The sequence below is a fragment of the Neopsephotus bourkii genome, unplaced genomic scaffold, assembly GCF_033783945.1.
Source record: "Neopsephotus bourkii isolate Nb327-2 ecotype Australia unplaced genomic scaffold, CSIRO-AGI_Nbou_v1 NB_71, whole genome shotgun sequence".
NCBI classification, from domain to species: domain Eukaryota; kingdom Metazoa; phylum Chordata; class Aves; order Psittaciformes; family Psittacidae; genus Neopsephotus; species Neopsephotus bourkii.
Window position 1 is genome coordinate 759,831 of NW_026900588.1, and position 12,259 is coordinate 772,089.

General features: G+C 42.9%; 1 long non-coding RNA gene across 1 annotated transcript; it reads right to left on the reverse strand.

Moving 5' to 3' along the window:
* Positions 1-310: 310 nt before the first annotated feature.
* Positions 311-8,365, reverse strand: LOC133212293 (uncharacterized). Its single transcript, XR_009725450.1, has 3 exons — positions 8,317-8,365; positions 4,784-4,942; positions 311-539 (listed from the first exon to the last, which is right to left on the reverse strand). It is a non-coding gene; the product is annotated as an uncharacterized LOC133212293 (long non-coding RNA).
* Between the last annotated feature and the right edge of the window lie 3,894 nt (positions 8,366-12,259).

The following is a 12,259-nucleotide window of genomic DNA, read 5'->3' on the forward strand; positions in this document are numbered from 1 at the left end:
CACCCACAGCCACCTGCTCTGCCAGAGGACCTGGAGCTCACCAGCAGAGTGCCAAGGCACCAGCTCTGGGTGGGAGTCTGCAGGAGGCACAGATCAGTGGGGAGATGTGCTGCTTCACTTCTCCCTCGCTTGCTTCCTCCTGGGTAACCTTTGCTGACAAAGAAAAAGCCTGGTGGGGGGGTTTTTTTGGTTTGTGGTTTTTTTTAGTCTCCCTCCTGGCAAGTTATTGCTCACCAAGGGGGTTGGAACTGGATGACCTAAGGTCTCCTCCAGCCCAAACCATTCTATGGTTCTATGGTCCTATTTAGTCAGTTGTAAGAGAATAGCCTTAGTTTTCCAGCTACAGTGAAAAATGTGCAACACAGGTAGTGTATCATTACTTCCTCAGTAAACTGGTTAGCAGTGTGCACAACCTTGCTCTTGAAATAATAGCTTCTATATTGGAGTTGTGACTGTCAGAGGAGGAGGCTTCATCGCTTCTACTGGGATGTTATTTTTATGTAGACAAGGCCTTAAACAAGGTCTTAATGGGTTCTTTTCTAAAAAAAAACCCAATAAACCCTAAAGCCTACAAATGGTACCAAACCAAAAAACAACCCAGCCACAAACCCCTAAACCACCCCCCTCCCCCATCTCCAAACCCAATAACAAACTTCAAATCTCATGTGTGAAAAATAGAAGTTACAGGCTTTTTTTTTGCCATATAAGCACCTAACTAGCATCAGCAGGTGGAATGTGGCTATTCAGCTGGACTGCCTGCAGATGCTGCAGCTTTGCTATAGTCCAGCCTCTCTGATTCTCCTTACTCAATGGGAAATGGGTATTCTCTCATGGAAGACAGTGAGATCCATAGGATAGAAATTAGGTCGCTGATTATTCTTGTTTTAATATTAGCTGAGCTTACTTCTCAATTATCCATTAGGTTAATTACAATTCCATGAATGAAGTTGCCTGAAATGTCATTATTATTGATTCCCCAAACCTACAGAACTCCAGTACATCTTCCCTAGTCTTTGGAACTGTGGATGCCTGAACTTGCCCAGAGGTTCAAGATGGTCTCAAGCATACTGCAGAGTGCACTATGGGCTATGTGCTAAGCCCAGTTCTGCTGCAGCTATCTCAGAAAGGCTAGCTTATACCCTCTCTCTTTGCCCCTTTTACGTTGTTCCTTCCTGTTTTTTTCTGCAGACACTTTTACTCTGCAAACCTGTAGAGTTGTGAGGGTTGTCTGATGTGGGCCATGACTGCTTTCTCTGGGGCAGCTCTGAACAGCACAACTGTACATGGTGTTCTTTGGGTAAAACTGCATGCCTGGAGATGACTTGGCACAGAGTCTGGCTTTCATCTTAACCTGGGACTTTTGCAGCATTTAATAACATTGGGTACCAGGATCAGTGATGCAGGGAGCACATCAAAGACATGACTGAACCTGGGCCTGGGAAGGCAACTGCTGATTTGCAGGTGTTTCTCTAGTATATACTTGATTTCTTAGGAATTCTGAGCTGTGGTGAAAGAGGTGGGGACATTGCAGTTGTCAGGACACATGGATTTTGCCATGTGGACATGGGATGTCTGTAGAGGCAGCAGTATGATGTATGCACTGCGGAGCAGCCTGTGCTCACAGCCACTCTAAAAGTACTTTTCCATGACAAGCTATGGTGGCACAGCCACTGAGCTCAAACAGATGCTTTCTATAGACCGAGTGCAAGGCCATAATTCTCTTATTCTCCTGGTGGGGGGAAGGAGTCAGTAATAATAATCCTTAGCTTAGTGATTTTCACTTTGTTTTTTTTCCTGTGTCTAAATTTCTTTGGAAGCTGGATAAGTGAGGGCCATGATTCAGAAAATGCTTGAGTATTCCTTAAGAGCTTCTTAAATATTTGTATTAAAAAAACCATCAAAAGAAGTAGTGAACAGACTGCTGTCTCTTTGAGAAACACAGAAACTTAGCATAAGAGGTACAGTACATAAAGAATAACATGAAGTTACATTAGGCTATAAAGATAATAATGTTGAGGGGTTTGCAATCCCCCAATCTCCCAGTGATTTCTGGCATAAAGTGATAGAGGATCATTCTTCAATGCCTTTTATTTTCTTTACTTTCATTGTCACATAAGTGAGGCGTCAAACTTACTACTCTGTGAATAGTCTTCTCTAAATCACAGTGATCTAGTACACTACATTGACCTTTTCAGGACTATGTGACTTGGTTGACTGGTCTTTCTATTTATAGCTGTGCCGAGTAGTATGGCAAGAGTGAGTGGATACCAGCTAATGAAGACAGAGAATATTGGAAGAGTCAAGGTATTATGTTAGAACATAATCTAATATTTCACAAAATGTGTAGCATTAAGTATTGAAATTATGATAAATCATTCTTGGGACAAAATGTATAATGAGATTAGAAATTGCAACGAAAAAAAGAAAAAGTAAGCCTTTCTAATGGCATAGATTGTGCCTAGGCGGGGAAATGGTGTGAATTTAACTTGATCTCATTATACTCCTAAATTTGTAATCTTATTTTCCTCCTCAGATCCTTCACTTAAGAAGGCAGCAGTGTGTGTGTATGTGTGTGATTGGCTGTGATACTTTCTATATTTGGGAAAAGTTACTTAATCCTTCAACTTGAGTGCACCAGGAAGTGAGTGATCTTCAAAGCAGGGGGAAACTTCCCTCCTAAGATTTGGAAGAGTCTTTTGGTTCTTATTCAAGGTTCTGCAGAATGCAACCAGTGTTGACTAGCTCCATCAATTGTCCTCATTCCAGTGGTTTCAGCCCTTAGAAAGCCTGTTCCAGGCTGTGAGGAGAGACATATGCAGAATAATTAGAGCAGAGAGCACCACCACTGGAACACTGATTACAAAGCTGTCGGCACTGAGCAAAAGCTGTGGTCTGAACCATAGTACACCCGCACTGGACCTAGGAGCTTCTCTTAGCCAGTCATTACCCTCTGGATCATGATTTCTTACTTGCTCAGTGGAGCGGATGGTTGAGGGGGAGAATGTTATTTCTTTGGAGCAAGTTGTGTCTTTTTCCCTATTTACCGCATTCTTTCAGATATGCTGTCTAAGTACTAACTGATTGCACCCAAGGCTCTGACAGATTTTAGCTGTGCTCATTTCTCCTGAGAGGATAAAAGACATAAGAAGAGCCTGCTTATTTCTATGCATCCATAACAGAAGATGTGAGTACATGGAGGAGCGTCTTTCCCAGCATGTGCATACATACGTTAAGTCACAGCTGAAGTAACAGAGGCCTGACCTAAAAAATCCTGTATGATCTCCTGCCTTGTCACTGAGAAGGAGAGAGATAATGTAGAATCCAGGTTTTAAGCTGCTGTCAGGGCTGGATATGCAGTGATTTCTTTCTCAACCTTATACTAGGAATATGCATGAGCAAGTAATGAGACATTTAGGAGCTTGAATTAGTCTCTTCTCTTAGCAACTTCCTTCTTCCCACACCTCAAAACACTCTAACCAGTCCTTCCCTCTTTATAATCCACCTCCAGCATTTGAGCAACTGAGAAGCTTCCAAATGCAACTGCTTTCAATGTGAATCCATCTAACATAAGTGTTTGGCCAGAGAGAGGAGCTGTGAGGAAAGGTGAATGGCAGAAGCTTGCTTCTGCTCCACTCGCTGAGACACCAAGGCCAGGAAGCTGCCACCAAGAAGCTGTGTGTATTGCACACAGACTCCAGGCTCCTGGCTGTGCTGCCTTACCTGTGTAACTAATAGCTGTAGTATAATTACAATGCACAATTAAGTCATATTTTTTTTCTAGTTTTGACTTTGTCAGTTCATAGCTTGCACAGCACTAAATAGAGGATCTCTGTGCTGTGGGACACCCATGTGGAACTCACTGCAAGTGTGCCTGTGCCTTTGTTCTGTCCTTCTGAGCTAAGCACTCCCTCGTGCGGCTTTCTTTCCTCATTTCCATTTATCCACCATTCACTTCCAGCTATCCCACTCATTTCTGTTTTCCATCTCTTTCTCAGTCTGTCTCTTGGCGATAACCACTGCACAACTTGTCACAGCCCTTCTCCACTCTCATGGTTTCTCTCTCAGTTGTCAGTTACAGGGCTCCATTTTCCCAAACTGTTCTTTGTGTCTCTAGTATGAGTCCCAGCACATCTGTTTCATTACTGTTGACACTGCGGTGTCTCCATGTTATCTCTCTACTGCCCCAGTCCAGCAGAAATCTAAGCAGAGGAGCACAAGGTGAAATCTCCCATCAAATCTGTGCTAAGTTGCAGTAACCCATCTCTGGGAACTGAGGTGCTAAACAATAAGTAGCTTTTCCTAAAAATAAGCATGTTGATACTTGAGGGTAAGGGAAAGATGTACAAAAGCTTTTAGGATGGTTGATGTTGTACAGATTTTCACAGCAAAGGCAACAAGTACATTCTTAACATAAAAAGTGCCTCCTGCCGTATTTCAGATCCCATCATCAAAGTATGATACGGATAACTGGGATTTTTTCATTTCCTCACTTACAGTTTCTTCTAATCTGGGCAAAGCTTTGTGGGTACATGGTGCATTACATTTATATTCTATACTCTACATAGCTAATTAAGTCGAGGGAGGCAGATAGTGGGGTAGAGCACGGAAGTTTAGCAAAACCAGTAGCAGCTGAAGACATTTTCAGAATGGAAAGTGTTGGGCAACTTGGGTACTATGTAGAATTAACACTTATGTCAGTAGTAAATAGTAAACAGAATGACTGGAAACAGCATTCAAGAAGGTGGGCGATGCAGAAAACTTTTTGCTCCAGCAGAATTGCTACCTTGTATGGTTCTGTGTCTGTAAAGTTACCAAATGTGTGAGGGTTGTGCTCTGTTGTTTTAAATACAGGTGCCTTGAAGGTGGGTTTTCTTCATAGAAAAACCGCTGTGGATTCCACACCCTCTCACCCCTCAGCTTCTGAAAATATCATGATTTTTAGCTGTCAATGAGGAGGAAATTGGTAATAGAATTTTTAATTTAATTATAGTTTTTTTTTTTGTTACAGATATATTCAGATTAAAAAAAGTTGCCACAGTGTCTCATTTCCTGGTTGAGTGGATATGTCTATGAATAAGAGCTTTTCTGTGAAGGTAAGGAGAAGTTACATTATGGGAACCTCTGTTGTGTGCATCAGGGAAGAAAACATAGTGTAGCTTTTGACTAGCCACTGGGGAGATAAAGCAGCAAGTAACTCCTCCTTCCTTTTCTTACAATTCTGCAAAGCTGTTGCACATGTGTGCTGCCCTTCATGACTTCCTCTGGGGATGGGTATGTATGTATGTATGTGAGTTTGTGTATTTCACTTTGAGTCCTGCAACACAGAGGTCAGTCTTACTATCAAGAGACTGTGTTTTGATAGAAAAGTTCATAAAAGCCAAATGTTCCATTATCACTGTATTCCAGTATTCAAAGAGTGGCTACGAAGAAGATGGAGACTCCCTTTTTACAAGGAGTCACATGGAGAAGACAAGCGGTGGTGGGCACAGGTTACTCCCAGGAAGATTGTGGTTGTCATAGAATGGTTTGAGTTAGAAGGGACCTTAAAGCTCATCTGGTTCCAACCCCCTGCCACAGGTGGGGACACCTTCCACTAGATCAGGTTGCTCCAAGCCCTGTCCAACCTGGCCTCGAACACTGCCAGGCATGGGGCAGCCACAGCTGCTCTGGATGCACATAAGGAAAATTTTTCACAGTAAGAACAATCAGCCATTGGAACAATCTCCTCAGGGAAATGGTGGATTCCCCAGTGTTGGGCACTTTTAGGACTGGGCTGGACAGAATGCCTGGGCATCTTTTCTAGACCGTGCTTTTGCCAAGACAGGTTGGACCAGATGATCCTTGAGGTTCCTTCCAACCTGGTATTGTATGAATCTGTGAAATGTATTTTCCTTTTGCCTCTTGTCTGCCAGACCAAAAGCCTGATTGGTTCCCTGTTGCTGTTTGGCCAGTCCCTTATGGCCTGGTTGGTTCTAGGTCTAGGAGGAAGTCCATCACCAGGCCCAAGACCTAGGGGGACAGTAAGCTCACAGTACCTCCTTCAGGCTTTCTTCCATTTCCTAAAGCAGTTTTCTCCCTGGGTTGCCCAGCTCCTACTGCTGACTGAGCCAAGAGGCTTAAGGTGTCAGCAGAGTGGGTTCCTGATCCAGGGGCAGTCCTGAACAGTCAGGAAAGAACTTGTATTGCACAATCACCAGCCCTTCAAGGAAGCATACTGGAAGTATTTGCATTTCTCAGGTTTTGTTTTACATAAGCTCAAAGGAGAAAAAAGTAACTTTAAAGCAAAGATTGTCCTTTTGAGGACAGATCTCCTTTTATGTTTTACTTCACCTCTTCCAAGGTGAATCCTTTTTGTCTGTCTTGTAACAAAGCTTGGAAAGCCACTGTGCCCTGGCACAGGGTATTCAAATGCTTAGCAAAAGGTACTCCTTTTTCACCTGCAAGAGCTTATCTTTGCAAGAACCTGTGCTCTGGCTGCTGCTGTGCTGTGGTGTTGGGGTTGAAATAGCAAGCTCTGCTTGCTATTCTCTCTCTGCTGTATCTTTGAACCCCAGTAATTCTTCTGCTGGCAAACCTCTTCATCACAGGTGCCAGAAGGTCACTTTTTGGAAAGGGTTTGTGAAACAACCGTATGTAATGCTTGTGTGCAGTCTTCCACTTCTTGTCTCAAATACGTAAGGAAATACAGTGTTCTTGATTATAGTATCTTGCCCTTTAGGCAGAAAACCTGAAACATATCCAGAAAAATATGATAAAAACTGAAAGCTATCAATATATCTGAGGGAGGAATCAAGTTTCCATACTGAAGAAGACTGGTGGGCTGGTGGTGGGTGTCCCACCACTCAGATGGGAAGAACAGGGTGGGTTTTAGTTTGAATTGCATGGAAATTGGACTGTGCTGTATTGAAAATCCGCCTGCAGCTCGAAGCCTCAGTATACCGCAGTTTGCAGTCTTGGTTCAGAGTTCAAAGAAGAGAAACTTGCTTTTGCAACAAAACTATCAATTAGTATTTAAAATAGAGCATTATGAGTTTTAAGTTAATATTGTGCTTGTTATCTTTTGCTTTTCTGCATTTATGGGATTAGTGATGTTTTGTGTGATCTCCCCACCTTGCTGTGATTGCCCCACCCTTCATTAGAGCCATTACTCACAGCTTTTCGATGTGCATTCATTTGCTGATTAAGTAGTTTTCTGGCAGCATTATGTGTGGTTAAATATGAATATTTCTAAATTTACTGCACCAAATTAGATTGCAATTAACAGTACAAAATGACTTTTTGGACTATTATCATGGTGTAAAAATACTAAAGTACATCTTTGAAATGTCTGCAAAATCCTTAGGAGACATAAAGGTCTGTTGCTTTGGAGGACTTCTAAAATGGTAGCCCAAATTCAGTACCTGCACTGACACGCAACGATGATCTGGTGGCCTAAAAGCAATGAGACTGCTTTTCTCTGTTCCAAAATTGTGCAACAGGCAATTTATAAATCCCTTTGTCAGATTGTTTTAGTCTCTTAATGATGTTTGAATGTAGCATAGACCAAAAGCACTTAAAAAAACATTGAAACTGACAAGCTCTTGAACTGAATTCCTTGCTAGTTTGTCACATCCCTGAGCAATGAAAGTGAATGCAATGGCCAGACTTGTTTTGTGGCAGTGACATATCACTTTGAGCTGTTGGAAGAGGTCTCAAAGCATCAGCTGATACACCTCACCCTGAAGAGCTGTTGAAACACTGCCCTTCAAACCTTCACCATATCATGAGGTTTTTATACAGTGCAAGTCAAATACGATCCCCTCACTTAGTCCAAAGAGTGAAGACTTTAGCCTCTGTTTCAGAAGCAAAGATGACCTGCTCAGTTATCCAAGTTCATTCAATTAGTGGTTAAGAATTCCTAATTTAAATACCTCTGGGGAAAACATAATCTCCTTAGAAGAGATACTTAGACAAGTTAAGCGTGATTCATATTAACAGCAATTTGTGAGAGCTTGGTTTCACTTGAAGATTACATCTGTTGTTAAGAAGTGTTAACTTGAATAGGCAGAGACTATGGTGATTACGTATATTATCTACACCCTGGGGGAGCTGCTCTGTGTTGTTATTATTTGAGGCAAATTCATACTGTACTACTGAATTCGGATGCAGGCACTTCCAAAATTGTATCAGTATTTACACCAAGTCTCGGAGTTGTGACAGTTTGCAAATCATGCTTGGCGTGGTTTGTATAAAATGGGATGGCACCATTTGTCTGTCCTCTTCTAGAATGAGGGTTTGTGGGCAATTTAAATAACAAATGCAAAACATGGACCATACCCTAAATTACACTTGGTAGCTTGTAGGATTTTCTATGGTGAGGCAAGGCAGGGCTCTTTGCTGGCTGTCTGAGTAGGTGCCAGCACACCGTAGTGGTTCAGCTACCTTAGTGTTTCATCTTCCTCCTGGAAACAGATACTGTGGGAGTTGCTGCTGAGTGGATGGATAAACATTGGGAAACTGCTGATGTGTAACAGACTGAATGGGGGACTGGTCTGTGGCAGGCTTTGAGTTTGTAAATTTGTATATGGCTTCCAGGTACAGATCCTAGCTCCCCACCTGTGTTGCAGGGCTCCATGTTATCAAAGAACTAGTAACAGGAAGAAAACTGACCCTGGCTGACTCAGGCTCAGTGGGCCTGTTACAATGAGAAAATGCTTCCTTTTGCCATTGATATTTTTTATTTGGGGAGGGGAGAAGGAAGTAGAGTTAGTCATAGACTAACCACACAATGGTTTGTGTTGGAAGGGACCTTAGTTCTAATCCCCTGCCACAGAGAGGAACACCTTCAACTAGAGCAGGTTGCTCCAAACTCCATCCAGCCTGGCCTTGAACACTGCCAGGGATGGAGCAGCCACAGCTTACCTGGGCAACCTGTGGCAGTGCCTCACCACCCTCACAGGGAAGAATTTCTTCCTAATGTCTTATCTCAATCTCCCCTCTGTCAGTTTAAAATCATTTCCCCTTGTTCTGTCCCTATAAGCTCTTGTGAAAAGTTCTTCTCCAGATTTCTTGTAGGTTCCCTTTAGGTATTGTAAGACCATTATATTTTTCTCCTCCTCCTTTTACTTGCTTTCCTGACTGGGACTTTATCCCCATGCAAACACTGAAGAATGAGCTGGATTGCAGGGATGGTGCTGTCCTTTACCTAACCTAGGATTGTGTTGCAAGTGGGCCACTGCTGCAGGCAGCCAGTGCTCACTGGTCAGGCTTCATTGTGGTAGAGCATATTGAATTGACCTCCTGTCCTGTTTGTGCATTGGTATCTCTGGATCCTGTTCCTTGCTCGAAGTGTGGGCACCTGCGTATCAGGGCATTTTCATACTGGTGCTGTGTGCCACTAGTGCATGGGGGATATGGAGGGAGTTAGATACCTGAATGTCAGTAGGTAAGGTTGCTGTCTTGCTTTCAGTGAAGTAAGCTCCTGCTGTGTCTATCCAAAATGATACCTTTTGGAGTTCCTAGTTACTACTAGTTGGAAAGAATAATAACAAAATATAAATTGCAGCAATGTCTGTCTCCCTGAATCTAGTTGTTTCCAGAGCGATGTTCATGTCATTGGAGTCAGGCATATGATACCCTCTTAACCAGGGTGTTAGAAAAGTGCTTTGCCCAGCTTTGTGTTATCCTTTCAGCCTACACTGAAACACAAAATAGGCTAAAACATGTAAATATTTAACTCAGGAAGCTGGGTTGAGGAGTGCTGTGTTTGCAGTTATGCTGATGCATCCATGGACCCCTGAGGTGCAGTGGGAAAACAACAGGGAAAGATAGAGGACAAATATGTTTGTGGCAGTACAAACAGGGCACATATCTTCCTGCATAAATTGTCTCAACTTCAATTTGAGACTTGTGAGCCCCACACTGGAGTAAAAGTTAAGTTTTTTGGGAAATCTCCAAGAACAGAGGTCCCCCAGCCTCTCAGGACACTTGCTCCAGTGATGGACCAGCTTCATGGTGAAGATTTTTTTCCTCTGAATCCACTTACAGTTGCCCCTGCCATCATTCCCTCTCATCCTTTCAGCACGAGATACTGAACAGCCTGGCTTTCTTCTCTACAACCTCCTAAAAGTAGCTGAAGACAGCATTTGGTTCCCCCCAGCCTTTCCTTCTCCATGCTGAAAAACCCAGCTGCTCCTATGTCATGTTCACATTTAGCATCATGCCTAAATATTCTGAGATCTGGAATAATTATTTTCACATAATATCTCATTTTAAATAAATGGTGAGCACTTACAATGCCTTTTATTTATTTACTTTTTTTTCCACTGAGTTTGGTCACTTCCTTGAGTCCTTTTGTTCCTGAGGGCAAAGAGTGGCCTCACCCAGTCAAGTCTGTCAAAGCAAACCTGAAATGTAACCAGCAGAAGACATGAAAAGGCCATTTTCTGTGATTACCTATCATGAGTCTGCCTGCTGAGTCTAAGCACAAAGAGGCTAAGGTTAATGGGCCGAAGTCAAGGGCTCCAAGAGCTTCCTTTTTCTCTACTTCTTTTCCACCTTTCTACGGGCTTTCAAAGACTGTTGCTGCCTGCCCTGCTCCCTGCAGCCCTGCCCTGGAGGACTGCTTTCTGACCATGAAGAGCTAGGAGCTTTGCTAATGCATCTGCTGCTTCTTGAGTAGCCTGACCTCAGGCCTTGGAGGATGCTCACCTGGTGAGTCAGTGGGCTGATTTTAGCCATCCTGTCCTCCTCCAGCTGTGGTTGCACGTTGGCTGCAGACATATCAAGCACTGCTGCCAGCTTCCTTTTCTCCTTGCCATAACAAGATAGGATCTGACCTTCTCCTTTAGACAGTAAAGGTACTTAGAGATCTTTTTAAAAGTTGATGCCTTCATGCATTGTTTTTCGTAACTGGCAGCCTTATATAGGGACTCAGCTCAAGTCACTTGCCCAGTCATAGAGCCTGAGTAAAGAAGGGTATTTTATTTTCCATGTTATTGCTATTCTGTGTGATATTGATGGACGCTGTGAGTTGTGAATGTGGCTGAACATCAGGGGTGTGCTTTCTGTCTTTTCTTTAGCCTAAGTGAAAAGAAAATGTAAGGCAGTGTGGACAGTGAGAGCTGAAGGAGAAGCTGCTGTACAAGGCAGTAATTAGTAGTTAGCCTGGCAACCTCTTGCAAAAATGGACTCTTTATGGCCCAATGGACTATTTACTGACTTAGTACAAACACAAAAGCTAGGTCACAGGCTTGATATTGCTGTGCAGGCTTCAGGGCAGAAAGCAGTCAGGAAGTCAAGAGAGGCAGCAGACTGCGACAAGGCTGGGAGAGCTTAGCTTTAAGAGGAAGCAGAAGCAGAATTCCTCCAGGCATTGGACACTATAGAAGCAGATCTGAAAACTGTTGTCAGACAACTTGCTGCTGTATTTGTCTCTCAGACAACACGATTTCGTGTACACCGCTTATAAATAAACACAATTGTGCCAACGGAATGCTGAACTTTCTGAATTTCTTAATCGAGTATTCTGGCAATGCATGTAATAATTGCTACATTTCCCAGACTGAGCCCAATACATCTGTCTTTCTGCAATTATCTTTCAGTGCAACTTCCCTGCAAAGAGCCAAAACTTTACTCCACATCTCATTACAACCTTACAAAAGCCTGGATAACAGAAGTGATTGCTTTGCTGCTTGATATGGAAAAGCTATTGACAGTGGGGCTGTGAAAAGCTGAACTCTGCAGTGTGGGGCTCTGGCTGGTCCTCAGGATGGATAAGCCTACCTAGAGAGAAACACCATGACCTGGTGCTTCCTGGCCATGCAGCATGCTCATCGAAGTGGTCAAGTAAGGAGATTTCCAGGGCTTGATTTCTGCTTAGCAAGTTCTGAGTTGGCTGTGGGCTTATCAAGTTCTGAGATGGCTCTGGGCTTGAAGTCTGTTCTTGTGTTCAGTGCTCTGTAGAGTAAAAAAATCCAAGCTTTAGGCATGAAATTGGGTCTTTTCCTATTGATTTTTTTCCAATACAAATGTATTCATTTCCACTTTTGTCTTCCTTCTGAACTGGTCTCTTCGTTTGGCTATTGTCTTTGATCTGGAGTGTGCATAGGGCCTCTTCTGGGCTTTTCCTGTTTTCTGCCTTTCAAGAGGCATTCTGGCTTTTATTGTGTTCACATCAAAGTCTTAGAAGTGTTTCCTCAGTGAGAATTACAGGTCATCAAGACAGCAGTAACTGGTCTAGTTATATTATTATTATTTATATCTTGGATAGGAGTAGAGC